The 16176-nt window shown below is 38.3% G+C and overlaps 1 pseudogene; it reads right to left on the bottom strand.

Moving 5' to 3' along the window:
• Positions 1–15575: 15575 nt before the first annotated feature.
• LOC117014443 (40S ribosomal protein S20-like) lies at positions 15576–15971 on the bottom strand (annotated as a pseudogene).
• Positions 15972–16176: the final 205 nt, after the last annotated feature.

Here is a 16176-nt window from a genome sequence, read left to right as displayed (position 1 = left end):
TTCTTCTGAGATTTTGATAGGGATTGCATTGATGTTTTTTTTAATTTATATTGGGGAAGAGTGTGTTTTTCCAGGATCCATCAGCTCCAAGTCAAGTTGTTGTCCTTCAATCTAGTTGTGAAGGGCGCAGCTCAGTTTCCAAGTCCAGTTGCTGTTTTCAATCTGGTTGCAGGGGGTGCAGCCCACCATCCCATGCGGGAATTGAAGCGGCAACCTTGTTAAGACCTCATTGGCCCATGTGGGAATCGAACCAGCAACCCTGTTGTTAAGAGCTCACGCTCTAACCAACTGGGCCATCCGGCCGCCCCAATTGCATTGATTTTTTGACCCATGTGTTATTTGGAGGTGTGTTTGATCTGCAAGTATTTTGGGATTTTCTAGCTATCTTTCTGTTACTGATTTCTAGTTTCATTCCGTTGTGGTCTGAGAGAATACTTTGTATGATTTCTATTCTTTTAAATTTGTTAAGGTGTATTTTATGGTCTAGAATGTGGTCTATCTTGGTGAATGTTCCATGTGAGCTTGAGAAGAATGTGTATGATGCTGCTGTTGGATGAAGTATCTAGAATACATAAAGGCCTCTAACATCCCAATGATGTAAAAACAAATAAGGCATATCTTGCTCCTCTGCAAACCTCAGCTGAAAGTGAGACTTATTTAGTACTTAAAATGTACAGTATAGTGATCATAGGAACAATTTATGACCTGATAGTGTTGAGAAATTATTAGGCATACACTATAATGTTATAATTTAAAAAAATGATTTTTCAATTCAGAACAATTTAACAGATTCTTTACAATTATTATGAAGTTAAATTGAATCACCTAGGTTCACTAAATCATTTTGTCTTACATTAATGCTTTATGCCACATATGTAACACTTTACCAAAAGACATTCGTTAAAATTTTTCCCCCCTTTCTTCCACATCCCCCCTCCACTCCGGTTCAAGCCGTTGTTTCTCAGTCTAGTTGTGTAGGACACAGCTCCCTGGCCCATGCTGGTATTATGAGCCTTGCGCTCCTCCCCCTCACCAGGCGGTCGGTTGCCAGTCGTCAGTTGGCCGCTCACAGATGGCCGCTCATGCTGGCTGCCAGCCGCTCATGGCAGCACACAGTAGCCCACAACAGCACACAGCAGCCTGCGGCAGCTCACGCCAACCTCTGGCTGCTCACCGCAGCCCAACTCCAGGGAGAGCTGTTGTTCACAAGTTTAGCTATAGAGGGCGCAGCTCACTGGCCCATGTGGGAGTCGAACCGGCGACCTCAGCGTTAAGAGCGCAGTACTCCAACGACCTGAGCCACCAGGCCTGCCTAAAATTTTTAAATTACAAAATTTTAACAACGATTTGATATTTTTTGTTAGAATTTCAGATATATAATAATTTCTCAATATTTCATTTTATGATGAGGATATTCAACTTTGGCTAAATACTGACTTTTAATACTCAGCTGTTTTATGGTTGATCAAAATATTCAGTGCACCTCTAATATATACCTAGAAGTAGAATTGCTGGGCCAAAGGGTTTGCACATCTTCATGTTTCCTAAATATTTCAAATTATTCTCCAAATTAGATGTATCAATTTATAGTACTACTAGCAGCATGATAGTTCCTTTTGGTAAACATCTTTGACAATATATATTATTAGCAGACTTAAAAATTTTTGACATTATGATGAGAGTGAGATGGTAATTTTGTTTGTGTTATTTGCAATTGCATTAAGAAATGGGCTGTACATCTTTTCATTTGTTTTATGGCCTGTTTCCTCATCTGTGAATTGCCGGTTTGTGGTTAGTTGAATAAAGGCCCCACGAAAGATATCTCCCTTCTAAACCCTAGAACCCGTGAATGTTACCTTATATAGCAAAAGGGACTTTGCAGACCTGATTAATTTAAGGATGGTGAGATAGGGAGATTATCCTGGATTACCACGTGGGACCTAAATGCAATCACAAGTATCTTTATGAGAGGGAAGTGGAGGAAGATTTGACTATAAGGAGAGAAGAAGGATATGTGATGATGGAAGCAAGAGGTTGGAGTAATGCAAGGTAAGGGTCATGAGCCAAGGAATGCAGGTGGCTTCTAGAAGATACAAATGATTTCTTCCCTAGAACCTCCAGAAGGAATCAGTCTGCTAACATCTTGACTTCAGCTCACTAAAACTGTTTTTTTTAAAAGACTTTTATTGAAAAAATATAGCTAATATACGACATTATATCAATTTCAGGTGTACACCATAGTCATTCAACATTTATATACCTAAACAAGTGATCACCATGATATATCCAGCAACCATCTGACACCGTACTATGCTATCACAATATTATTAACTATATTCCCCATGCTATACAGTACATCCCCATGAGTTATTTGTTTTATACCTGGAAATTTGAACCTCTTATTTCCCTTCACCTTCCCCCCCTTTTAAATGTTTCAATTATAGTTAATATTCAATATTATTTTGTACTAATTTCAGGTGTATAGCATAGTAGTTAGACATTTGTATAATTTAAGACGTGATCCCCCCAACTAGTCTAGTACTCAACTGGCATTTTACATAGCTATTACCATATTATTGACTATAATTTCCTATGCTTTGCTTTACATTCCCATGACTATTTTGTAGCTATTTGTACTTCTTAAGCCATTCACCTTTTTCACCTTGTCCTCCAACCCACTCCCATCTATTACCCTGATAAATATAGTACCCATCTGACACCATACATAGTTATTACAATATTATTGACTATATTGACTATTGTTGACTACATTTCTTATGCTATAACTTACATCCCATGACTACTTTGTAACAACCAATTTGTACTTCTTAATCACTTCCTGTTTTTCATCCACCCCCTCAACCCCCATCCCAACTAGCAACATCAAATTGTTCTCTGTATTTATGAGTGTGTTTCTGTTTTGTTTATTTGCTTATTTTGTCCGTTAGATTCCACCTGTAAGTGAAATCACATTGCATCTGTCTTGCTCTGTCTGACATACTTCACTCAGCACAATACCCTGCTGCTGGTTGCCAGATACAGAAAGGTTCAGCCATGGATAAAGCCGATAAAGCCTTTGTGGTACAGAATTGAGTGTGGCGGGTTCTTAGTGAGTTGGCAGGGTGGAGATGTGGAACAGAGCTGTGGAGCTCACTAGGCCAATCAGATTCATATTCCTTTTGGCCATAAGCATAGGGGGTGGGCTCCACACGGGAAAGATGGTGCCTGCCTGCTAGCTGCATGGGAAGAGGACCCCACACAGGGAAAATGGCGACTGTTCTCCAGCCCTCACCCCAAGGCAGCACACTTCAGTCTGCCTCCTGTATGTCTCTGATGTACCCCCAAGTTACTGTCCCTCTGTTGGAGCCCAGGGTAAGTGCCTGCTAGTGAGCGAATCTGTGAGCAGGCCGTTTAAGAGAATGTCTGGGTTTCCTGCCGCCTTCCATCCCACCCAGATGGTTGGAATCCCCACTGTTTTTCACAGCCAGATATTGAGGGAGCTCCTTTTCCTGACACCAGTACTCTGGTGTGTGTGTGTGTGTGTGTGTGTGTGTGTGTGTGTGTGCTGTGGGGGGAGGGGGCTTGGAGTCTCTTGCTCCTGGGGAAGCTCTGTGGCCAAGATATACCTCCCAGTTTTTATCTGCCACACGGAGGTGTGGGGCTAGCTCATTGTGCATCTCTGCCCCTCCTACAAGTCTTGATGTGACTTCTTTATATCCTTAGCTATAAAACGTCTGTTCAGCTAGACTTCAGATGGTTCTCCAGGTTGATCGTTCTATAATTTAGTTATAATTTTGCTGTATTCATGGGAGGAGGCAAGCACAGTGTTTATCTACTCTGCCATCTTGGATCCTCCTGGCTAATCTCTAAAACTGGTTTTGGATTTATAGACTCCAGAGCTATAAGAGAATACCTTTGTTTTGTTTTAAGCTATTAAGTTTGTGGTAATTTGGTATCATAGCAACAGGAAACTGCTCATATCCTTTACCTGTTTTGCTACTTGATTTTTGTTTTAGATGATTTTCAGTTCTTAACTTTTGTGTATACCAATTCTTTAACTGTATTATATTACAATTGTTTTCTCTAAATCTGTGACTTATCTTTTCAAAGTTTTGGTGTCTTTGGTTGAACAGAAATTTAGAATATTAATGTAGTCAAATTTATCTTTCTTTTTTAAAGTTTGTTCTTTTTGTATCATGTTTAAGAAAATCCTTTCCTGACCTAGTCATAAAGATGTGCCATATTTTCTTCTCAAAATGGAAAGTTTTGTTTTTCAAATTTAGGTCTCTAATTAAATGAGAACTTATTTTTGTGTGTATATTTAGTTCTATTAATAGGTAACACATCTTTCTAGTGCCATCTATTAACTAGGCCATACTTGATCCACTGATTTGTTTCAGTATTTTAAATATATAATTTATTGTCTTTTGGCTCCCATTGTTTCTGTTGAAAACTAGTGATTGCTCCTTTCAAGGTGATTTTTTTCTGGCTGCTTTTAATGTTTTCAGCAAATTTACTATAATGTGCCTAGGTATGGGTTTCTTTTTGTTTATTCTGACTAGCCTTTCTTGATTCTGTGACCTTCTATCTTTAGTAATTTGCTAAACCAGCCATTATATTGTCAAATATTTCTTCTGCCTCATTTTCTTTCTCCTTTCCATCTGTGACTCCATATAAACATATGTTAGAGCTTCTTATATAGCCTCTATTTCTCTTAACCTCTCTTCTGTATGTTCTTTTTATGTTTTTGTCTGTCCATGCTACATTCTGGATTTGGATATGTGGATGGACAAATCCATTTAAGTTATAAATTTTAGTTATTGTATTTTTCATCCTAGAGTTCTCATTTGGTATATATATATACCAAACATATATATATATATATATATATATATATATATATATATATATATATATATATATACCAAATATATATATATATATATAGTTTTTGGTTCTCTGTTGAAATTTTCAATCTTCTCTTTTTTTCTCCTTGAAAATGGGAAGTATATTTTAAAGTTTGTAGTTGATAACTCCAATATCTAAAGTCCTTGTGAGTATGTTTCTATTGACTATTGTTTCTGATAGTTTTTGTTTATTATTGTCTTGTCTCCTTGCCTGCCTGGTTAGTTTTTATTTGTTCCGGATATTGTATTCACATGTAAAATTGTTTGGAGAAATGGAAGAAGTCCAATGATATAATTTTTTTATACTCTAGAAAGGATTTGCATTTCTCTGCCAGGTGCCTGAGAGGCACTACCGTGTTTCCCCAAAAATAAAACCTAACCGGAAAATAAGCCATAGCATGATTTTTCAGGATGCTCGTAATATAAAATAAGCCCTAATGTGTCTTTTAGAGCAAAAATTAATATAAGACCCAGTTTTACTTTCAGGGAAATACACTAGGGCTTATTTTATATTAGGAGCATCCTGAAAAATCATGCTAGGGCTTATTTTCTGGTTAGGTCTTATTTTCGGGAAAACACGGTAGCAATTAGGATTACCTCTCTCCAGTTTTGGAGATTTAGATGATTCAGAGATGAATTGTAGTGCTTGGAAGGTACTTTCTATTTCCTGTTTACCTTTTCATCCTTGGTGGGCCTTTCATTTCAATCCCTGCCCCCATCCCTATGAGATTATAAAATCACCATCCAGACTGACAGCCTTTTAGTCACCTCATACAGAATCAACAAGTGTTCCAGGGGGAAATGTAGCTCCAAATGTTGGTTTCACCTTCCTGGGCTTCTGTCATCCCCTGATACTCATTCATAAATTCTTCATTATCTTTCTAGTTCTTCAATGCTTTCTGGCTTCAAGTGAGTCTGAAAAAAACGTAGCTTCAAATTTTCTAGCTTTCTCACTATGCCAAAGTACGTAGAAGGAGGTAAATTGGATGTTGACTGTGGGCTACATTTACTGAGTTATCCCTTTGACTATTTAACATCTTTCAACCCGTATTTAAACTTTCAAAGAACAATAGCAACATTTCCCTCATAATATAATGCAACTATTCCTTGTACAAACAAAAGCACATTCATCCTCTTCCTATTAGGAAAGACCCAAAGTCCATCATTTACTGCTTCCATTTCTAGATGTTGTTTATTTCTCTTCCAGTTCAATTACAGTTGTCTATTAACTTAAACATTAACACATAAAACCACTAACACAACAAATTTACAACAACTGGGGAAAGGGAAAGAGGAAATTAAATTGGTTAATACATAAATATAGACATAATAAACAAAGGTAGAAAATATTGCTAGTTACTATAAGCCTTGATTCTGTAATTGGTTATGAGGTTATCACTGATATTTGAAATTTCCTTCCTATATTACCTGTTCCATTTTCCCTTCTTGTTCAGCTGACTGGGGTTCTTTACTTTGTGGAATGTCTTAATGTTTCATTCCTGAGAAATCTGAATTCATGGTAGACCTACCTACATCAGGTTGCTAAGTCTTACACTTTTTATTTCCACTACTAGACAAGGAGGTATACGTGGAGATGACCTGATTTCCAGACATACTCATCTCTTTTTTGTGTAGCAACAATCTTATTTCTTTTTGATAATCAGGATTAATCTACCTGGAAAATGCAGTGATTCTCTCCTTTTTTCTTGTTGATTCACCGGCAGAAGAAGCCTGAAAAGGCCAGGTGGCAACCTTAAGTCTTAGTTCAATGGAATCATTATAGTGTCTTTTGTGGAAACATTCCTCGCTTGGGAGCTAAAACCTCTAAAAGAGCAGATCAAAGTCACAGTGAAAAAAGCAAACATTTTACTATGAGTCAGATAAAAAAAATTAAAAGTGCTTCTCTTTTTCACCCTTGGTTTCTGGACCGTATATTAGAGAAAACATATTCACTGCTTTTTTAGCAAATATACTGCATCCCATCGGATAGCTTGCAATTTTTCAAGAGTCTTTTTTTTCCTACTGGGGTCATAATTTATCCTTAAATAGGCTATTTAATTCTCTGTCATGATAGCTCCTTATACATGGTGGGGTACATGATAAGTGCCATGAAACCGTAGGTCATCAACCATTTCCTTCCTTCATTTGCTATAAAATGAAATCCTTGGTCAAAAGCAATGCTGTTTGGAATAGTGCATTCGTAAGTGCAGTATTCATTATGTTTATGGATGGCATTGCTAGAAGAACCACAGTGCTTAGAGAAAGCAAATCCATATCCAGAATGATTTTCTATATCTGTGTGTGTGTGTGTGTGTGTGTGTGTGTGTGTGTGTGTGTGTGAAATAACTTTCCCCTCCATGATGGAAGGAGTTCAGTGTAATCGACTAGCCACCAGGTTTGTCCTACTCGAATATGGTGCTGTGTTAGGGACTGTTGGCAGATTGAGTATTATGGTGGACGCTGGGATGCCCCAACTACTTCTTCTTTCAGGAATGAAGGATGTAGTTCCCCTATTGCTGAAAGTGCTGCTTGAAGATGAGCCTCAGCTGTCAGCTTCTTTGAGACTATCTTGGCTGAAGAAAATGACTGCCCAAGATCATGCCTCCTTCCATGGGCAGTGTACATTCAATGAGTGAAGTATAGGTGTAAGTTCTTGGTACCCTTGCCCCAACTTGGGACAATTTTGAGGGTCATTCCAGCTACAGAGATCTCTGTGGGGTCAACTGAGTACTTTGTTCAGACTGCTTGACTTCTTTTTATGCCAAATTTTGCTTATATACAAGATTCAGTTCCTTCCCTCCCCCAGGTGTTGATCCCAAGCACATTCCATAATAAATGTCCTGCTTGCTAATCTTGATCTTGAATCTGCTTCCTGCGTAGCCTAACCCACGACAGGCATTCAGCAATTGAGATAGCCAGATCCATCTCGATGGAACTGATCTCCCCCATGTCATTGATCACATATACAACCTCCATCCCTGCCACCATGGCAACTTTGGGAAAGCACTAGAGTGGCTGGGGTAAAGGCTGACTGGTATCTTTGCAATAGGTCAGAGAACCAAAATGGAGATTCTGCCAGGTGCAGAATATATCTATTCCAAATATGCATTCAGGAACTCATCATGAAATTGATTCACACATTCCATGGATTCACTCTGAGATGGACTTGGGCAGAAACTTTATCTCCTGAATTTCTATCAAGCTCCCACTCTACAACAGCAGTGATGTTGTAGGATCAGCATTACCTCAGAGCTAATGTCCAGTAATTCTCCAAACATCAAGGTATTTTTCTCCAGTGAAAAGTTTCCCTGACAAATGGCTGCAGTCATCTTTAGAGAGAGTTAGAAGAAAGATTCATTTTCCATGCTTATGATGGTATACAGGGTCCTTCCTCAAGAGTACTTGTTCTCACCTTAAGAATCTGAGTTTTAAAAATAATTCAGGTCTGGTTGCAGAGTGAAGGACCATGACTCTCCAAAGGATATAGGCAATTCTAAAACTTTCATTTGCAAGAAAGTAAATACCTAAAGAAAACCTGATGAAATTTCTGATTTGCAAGGGAATAGGGAAATCCCTACAATTTCTAGAGATTTAGTTATTTGTTCAACAAAAATTTACCGAATGCCTACTGAATGTCAGACTCTGCACAAGGCACTGGGGATATGGAAGGGAATACTACATTAGTAGTTTCAATCTATTTTTCCTGATATTTTTGTTCCTTATTTTCCTTGTATGTATCTGCATTCTAGTTAAGTTAGAGAATTCATTTTTCCCAAATATCCCTCACGCTTCTCTGTCTCCGCACTATTGCTCATTAATGAATGCAACCAATATTTATTGGACATATTCTATGTAAAAGGATCATGGTGATCATCCCTTTACCAAAATTCCCTGGGAATATTCTTTTCCCTCTTTCTAGGACCAGCTCAGTGAAGTTTCATTAATCTTCCATAAAGCCTTCCTGCATGATTCTAGCTGGAAACAGTGGCTCTTCTTTCTGAGAATTTATAGCACTTTGGTTGCACTGCTCTAAATTTATTTATTTTATATTGCCCTGCAGTCATATTAAAGTTATCCATGTATATGTCCTAATACCGCCAACTAGATTGGGAACTTTTGGAGACAGGGACTTCAATTTACCATCTGTAGATTCCTCACAGCCCTAATTCTTAAAATCATGATGAGCAGAGTATATACACAGAATACATGCTCTATATCACTGTACATGGAGCACAAGAAATAAAAAGTGATTTTTAAAAAATTTATTGGGGTGACAATTGTTAGTAAAATTATATAGATTTCAGGTGTACAATTCTGTATTACATCATCTATAAATCCCATTGTGTGTTCACTACCCAGAGTCAGTTCTCCTTCCATCACCATATATTTGATCCCCCTTGCCTCCCACCCCCTATCCCTCTTAACCACTAAACTACTGCCTGTGTTTATGAGTATTCGTTTCTCATTTGTTTGTCTTGTTCTTTTGTTGTTTTTGGTTTATATACCACATATCAGTGAAATCATATGGTTCTCTGCTTTTTCTGTCTGACTTATTTCACGTAGCATCATACTCTCAAGATTCATCCATGTTGTCACAAATGGTCCTATTTCAGCTTTTCTTACTCCTGAATACTATTCCATTGTGTATATATACCACAACTTCTTTATCCATTTATCTATCGAAGGACATTTTGGTTGTTTCCATGTCTTGGCCACCGTAAACAAAGCTGCAATGAACATTGGAGCACACGTGTCTGTGTACAAATGTTTTCAGATTGTTTGGGTAGATACCCAGGAGAGGGATTGCTGGGTCATATGGTAATTCTACTCGTAATTTTTTGAGGAACCTCCACACTGCCTTCCATAATGGCTGCACCAGTCTGCATTCCCACCAACAATGTATGAGGGTTCCTTTTTCTCCACAGTCTCTCCAACACTTGTTACTATTTGTCTTGTTGATGATAGCCATTCTGACTGGGGTGAGGTGATATCTCATTGTGGTTTTTATTTGCATTTCTCTGATGATTAGTGATGTTGAGCATTTTTTCATATGTCTATTTGCCATTTGTATGTCCTCTTTGGAGAAATGTCTCTTCAGGTCCTCTGCCCATTTTTCAATTGGGTTGTTTGTTTTTTTGTTGTTGAGTTTCATGAGTTCCTTGGATATTTTGGATATTAGCCCCTTATCGGAGGCACTGTTTGCAAAAATCTTCTCCCATTCAGTTGGTTGTCTATTTTGTCGATGGTTTCTTTTGCTCTGCAGAAGCTTTTAAGTTTCATATAGTCCCATTCGTTTAGTTTAGATTTTACTTCCCTTGCCTTTGGAGTCAAATTCATAAAATGCTCTTTGAACCCAAGGTCCATAAGTTTAGTACCTATGTTTTCTTCTATACAGTTTACTGTGTCAGGTCTCATTCTTAAGTCTTTGATGCATTTTGAATTAATTTTGGTACATGGTGACAGATAGCAGTCCAGTTCCATTCTTTTGCACGTGGCTATCCAATTCCCCAGCACCATTTATCATAGAAGTTGTCTTTTCTCCATTGTATGTTTTTTGCTTCTTTGTCAAAAATTATCTGTCCATATTTATGTGGTTTTATTTCTGGGTTCTCAGTTCTATTCCATTTGTCTATGTGTCTGTTTTTCTGCCAATACCATGCTATTTGGATTATTGCAGCCCTGTAGTACAAGGTAAAGTCAGGGAGTGTGATACCTCCAGTATCAATCTTTTTTATTAAGATTGCTTTGGCTATTTGGGGTCTTTTGTGGTGCCAAACAAATCTGATGATTTTTTGTTCTATTTCTTTAAAAATGCCATTGGGATTTTGATGGAGATTGCATTAAATCTGTATATTGCTTTGGGTAATATGGCCATTTTAACTATGTTGATTATTCCAATCCATGAGCACAGAATGTCTTTCCATTTCTTTGTGTCTTCTTCAATTTTTAAAAAAATGTCTTATAGTTTTCAGCATATAGGTCTTTCACATCCTTGGCTAAGTTTATTCCTAGGTATATTATTCTTTTTGCTGCAATTGCAAAAGGAATTGTTTTTTCTTTTTCTTTTTCTGAGATTTCATTGTTAGTATATAGGAATGCAATGGACTTTTGTACATTGATTTTGTAGGCGGCAAATTAACTGTATTCGTTGATTGTTTCTAATAGCTTTTTGGTGGAGTCTTTAGGGTTTTCTATATATAGCATCATGTCATCTGCAAAGAGTGACAGTTTAACTTCTTCATTCCCAATTTGGATGCCTTTTATTTCTTTCCCCTGCCCTATTGCTCTGGCAAGGACTTCTTTGTGGAAAAACAGAGGTGATAGGGAACAGCCATGTCGTGTTCCTGAACGTAGAGCAAAGGGCTTCAGTTTTTCACCATTAATTATGAGATTAGCTGAGGGCTTGTCACATATGGCCTTTATTAGGTTAAGGTATTTTCCTTCTATACCTATTTTATTATGTGTTTTAATCATAAATGGATGTTGTATCTTGTCAAATGCTTTTTCTGCATCAATTGATATAATCATATGATTTTTGTCCTTTATTTTGTTTATGTGATGTATCACATTGATGGATTTGAGGATGTTGAACCATCCTTGTGCCCCGGGGATGAACCCCACTTGGTCGTGATGAATAATCTTTTTAATGCTTTGTTGCATTCGATTTGCTAGAATTTTGTTTAGTATTTTTGCATCTGTATTCTTCAGAGATATTGGTCTGTAGTTTTCTTTTTTTGTGCTGTCCTTACCAGGTTTTGGTATCAGGGTAATGTTGGCCTCATAAAATGAGTTAGGGAGCACTGTCTCTTCTTCAATTTTTTGGAAGAGTTTGAGCAGGATTGGTATTAGATCCTCTTTCAAGGTTTGGTAGAATTCACTAGTGAAGCCATCTGGTCCCGGACTTTTGCTTTTCGGAAGGTTTTGGATGACTGATTCAATTTCGTTACTGGTGATCGGTCTGTTTAGTTTTTCCAGTTCTTCATGGTTCAGCCTTGGAAGGCTATATGTTTCTAAGAACTTGTCCATTTCTTCTAGGTTATTGAATTTGGTGGCATATAGTCCTTCATAGTATTCTTGGATGATCCTTTGTATTCCTGTGGCATCCGTGATCATTTCCTGTTTTTCATTTCTGATTTTGTTAATTAGTGTCTTCTCTCTTTTTATCGTAGTGAGTCTAGTCAAGGGTTTGTCAATTTTGTTAATCTTTTCAAAGCACCAGCTCTTTGTCACATTAATTTTTTCTATTGTCTTTTTGTTCTCTATTTCATTTAGTTCTGCTCTGATTTTTGTTATTTCCTTTCTTCTGCTGACCTTGGGTTTGATTTGTTCTTCTTTTTCCAGTTCTTTAAGGTGTAACATGAGGTTATTTATTTGGGGTTTTTCTTGTTTCTTGAGATAGGCCTATAATGATATAAATTTCCCTCTTAAAACTGCTTTTGCTGCATCCCAAAAATTTTGGTAGGATGTATTTTCATTGTCATTTGTTTCTATGTATCTTTTGATCTCTCCTCTAATTTCTTCTTTGACCCAGTCGTTCTTTAAAAGTACGTTGTTTAATTTCCATGAATTTGCGTGTTTTCCTGCTTTCTTTTTGCAGTTGATATCCAATGTCAAAGCCTTGCGATCAGAGAATATGTTTGATTTGATTTCAATCTTCTTAAATTTGCTGAGGCTGATTTTATGTCCCAATAGATGGTTTATCCTTGAGAATGTTCCATGTACGCTAGAAAAAAATGTATAGTCTGATGTTTTAGGATGAAGTGCTCTATATATGTCAATTATGTCCATTTCATCTAATGGGTCATTTAGGGCTGATATTTCGTTATTTATTTTCTGTTTGGGTGATCTATCCATAGCTGTCAATGATGTATTTAAGTCACCTAGTATAATTGTGTTTGGGTCAATTTCTCCCTTTAGTTCTGTTAGTACTTGCTTGGTATATTTCGGTGCTCCTTGATTGGGGGCAGAAATATTGATGACTGTTATGTCTTCTTGTTGTATAGTCCCCTTTACCATTATGAAACGTCCATCTTTGTCTCTTGTTAACTTTTCACCCTGAAGTCTGTTTCATCTGATATCATTATGGTTACACCTGATTTCCTCTGGGTACCATTTGCTTGGAGTGTCAATTTCCACCCTTTCACTTTGAGTCTATGTTTGTCCTTGTAGCTGAGATGTGTCTCTTGGAGACAGCATATGGTTGGGTTTAGTTTTTTGATCCAATCTGCTACTCTGTGTCTTTTTATTGGTGAGTTGAGTCCATTTACATTTAGGGTGATTATTGATATGTGAGGATTTCCTGTCATTCTATCTTTAGTTTTCTGGTAAGGCTGTGTCTCCATTGTTTCTTTGCCTTTTTGTTGTTGTCTATTATTTCTGTGTGGTGATATTCTATGATGTTTCTTTCTGTTTCTTCTTTTATTACAGTGTATATTTCAGTTCTGGATGTTTTTTGAGTTGTTACCCTTATGTTTATGTAAAAGGAAGTTTGATATTTGGAGTATTCCATTTTCTTCAGCATGGTTATTTTCTCCATTCCCATATTCCAATTCAGACCTTTACTCTCCCCATTTTTATGTTTTGGTTGCCACAAATTGTCCCTGTTGATGGTGGTAGAACAGCCTCCTTTAGTATTTCTTGTAGTGCAGGTTGTGTGTTATAAAATTCCCTCAGCTTCTGTACGTCTGGAAAGGTCTTTATTCCTCCTTCATTTGTAAAGGATATCTTTGCTGGATACATTATTCTTGGCTCATAATTTCTGTCTTTCAATAGTTTGAATATTGGTTTCACTCCCTCCTGGCTGTAGAGTTTCTGCTGAGAAATCTGATGATAATCTAATGTGCTTTCCTTTGTAGGTTACCGTTTTCTTTTCCCTGGCTGCCTTGATAATTCTTTCTTTGTCGTTGATTTTATACAGTTTCAATACAATGTGCCTTGGAGAAGGCCTTTTGAGATTGAAGTAATTAGGTGTTCTATTTGCTTCTGGGATTCGAGGATCCAGTTCTGTCCACAAGTTTGGGAAGGTCTCATTGACAATTTGTTTGAATATATTCTCTGTTCCCATTCTCTTTCTTCTCCTTCTGGTATGCCCATTATTCTTATATTGTTCTTTCTGATGGTGTCAGAAAGTTCTTGTAGAGTTTTTTCATTTCTTTTAAGTCTCAAGTCTCTTTCTTCTTCCATCTGTGTCATTTCCTGGTTTCTATCTTGGATGTCACTTATTCTTTCCTCCTTTTGGTCAACTCAACTACCTAAGCTGGCTATTTCATTCTTCATTTCTTCTATTGACTTAATCTCCAGAAATTCTATTTGGTTCTTTTTAAAAATTTCAATCTCTATTGTAAAATGCTCATGTTGTTCTTTGACTGTGTTTCTGAGTTTATTAAACTGCCTTTTTGTGTTTTCTTGCATCTCGTTGTGTTTTTTCAGAACCGCAATCTTGAATTCTCTGTCATTTAAGTCACATATTTTTATATCTTTAAGTTCCTTTTCTGGAGACTTTTTACTTTGTTTCTGAGCTGCCTTGTTGCCTTGGTAATTCATGGCAATTGCTAATTTATTATTTCTCTTCCTAGACATCTACAGGAGTGGCTTCTGCAACAGGTTGATAGGAAGAGGTCTTTCTTTTTTCCCCGGTACTTGTTGGTAGAATGTTTTATTTTCTCTCTGACTGCAGCCTTTTTCTCTCTCTCACACTGTAGTGCTATGTTTTCTCTCCATATATTCCAGCTTCTCACACAATGGGGGGGTTCTCTGGGAGACAGGCTTCTCCTCTGGTAATAGTTCGCCTGGGTCACAGGTTGCAGTGTCCGTGTGGGTATTTGGAGAGCTTTTGAAGTTTCAAAGCTCTTCCTGCACCAGATTCAGAGCCCGTATATTTCAGCAGTTCTGTTTATTCCTGCAGGGATCCACCCAGATAAGTGGGGCCTGGGGTGGGGTTAGTTGTGAGAGGTGGTCCGGAGCAATGGCAGCAACCACCACCACAGCTGGTCCTGCTCCAACAGCTCCTTCCCCTTTGCTAGAACTAGTTGGGCTGGGAGTCTGTGTCTGTGGTCCACAGTTCTCAGAACAGCAAATATTCTGTTCTTTTGATCTGACACTGCTACTGTTCCGCTTCTGGCACCGGGCAGGATGGGGTGGGCTGAATACTGGGAGGGTAAGTAAGGGGCGGCTAGTCTCAGTGCCCGAGGCTTCCGTTCTCTGCTCTGCAGTGAGGGCTTAAACCACCATTTTCAGCCTTCTTCCCTCAGTCTTTGCTGCGCAATTTCTGCTGTGAGCATTGGGTTCAGCCTTGTTATGTGCTAGATTAGTTGCCAATGGCTCCCCTCAGCCCTGTGGGCCATAAACGGAGCCGTAGCAGTCGGAGTTCTTCCCTCTCCCACACCTGCGGTAGTTCTGGGATGCAGCGAGCTCAGAGCACTGAGCTATGTGTGCGTCCTGCACCCACATAGCTCCGTCTCTGCACTTCTCCCTTCCCTCCTCACTAGCTCGCGCGATTTGCCCACCTTTAGGTGAATTTAGTAGTGTGCCTCTTCATCTTTCCTGTCTGCTGTGCAGGGAGTCCTTTGTGGAGTTATAGTTGTTCTATTTGTTGTAAATTCTCGGGGAGATTTACAGAGGCTCACCTCACGCTGCCATTTTTATGATGTCTTGTTTGTTTTTTTTTTTTTAGCAACTGATAGTCAATTCATTAGAAAGGTTGCTTGAAGCATCTGGAATGGTGACTTCAACCTCGATTCCTGGCTCAATACTGATGGAACTAATCTGCTTAACAGTCTCAGAAGGATTGTGCAAGTCAATCAGTTCCTTGTGGATCCTCATCTGAAAACTATCCCAAGTCTAAGATCCTTCCCCACAGGGAGTTTTTCTTGTGGTGATTCTCAGAGTCTTGTTAGGCATCCAAACTGGTCCTATTAGTTTGAGATTTTTTTCCTTTGCGCCTCTGATCAAGTCAACATACACCTTCTCCAAGGATTTTACGTTGTGGCTAGTTAGAGTAATTCTAATTCGATGAATTGCCACCTCTGCTTCCACAGGTGTCTTTCCAGTATCTTTAAAAGCCATAGCTAATGTTATTAGGGAGACTTCATGGATGGTGTAGATGCCTGACCACTGTGCTCTACACCTGAAGCTGAATAATATTGTATGTCAAATATATATGTATGTATGTATATAGTCATGCAGGGTGGCATGCGGGGTCTCTAGTCCCGCTCCCCACATAGAAACGCAGGACATGGTGAGGCCAAAAAGGAACTCCCACGGAGCCATA

The sequence above is a fragment of the Rhinolophus ferrumequinum genome, chromosome X (genome assembly GCF_004115265.2).
Source record: "Rhinolophus ferrumequinum isolate MPI-CBG mRhiFer1 chromosome X, mRhiFer1_v1.p, whole genome shotgun sequence".
Classification (NCBI taxonomy): Eukaryota; Metazoa; Chordata; class Mammalia; order Chiroptera; family Rhinolophidae; genus Rhinolophus; species Rhinolophus ferrumequinum.
This window is presented reverse-complemented; position numbering and strand designations above follow the sequence as displayed.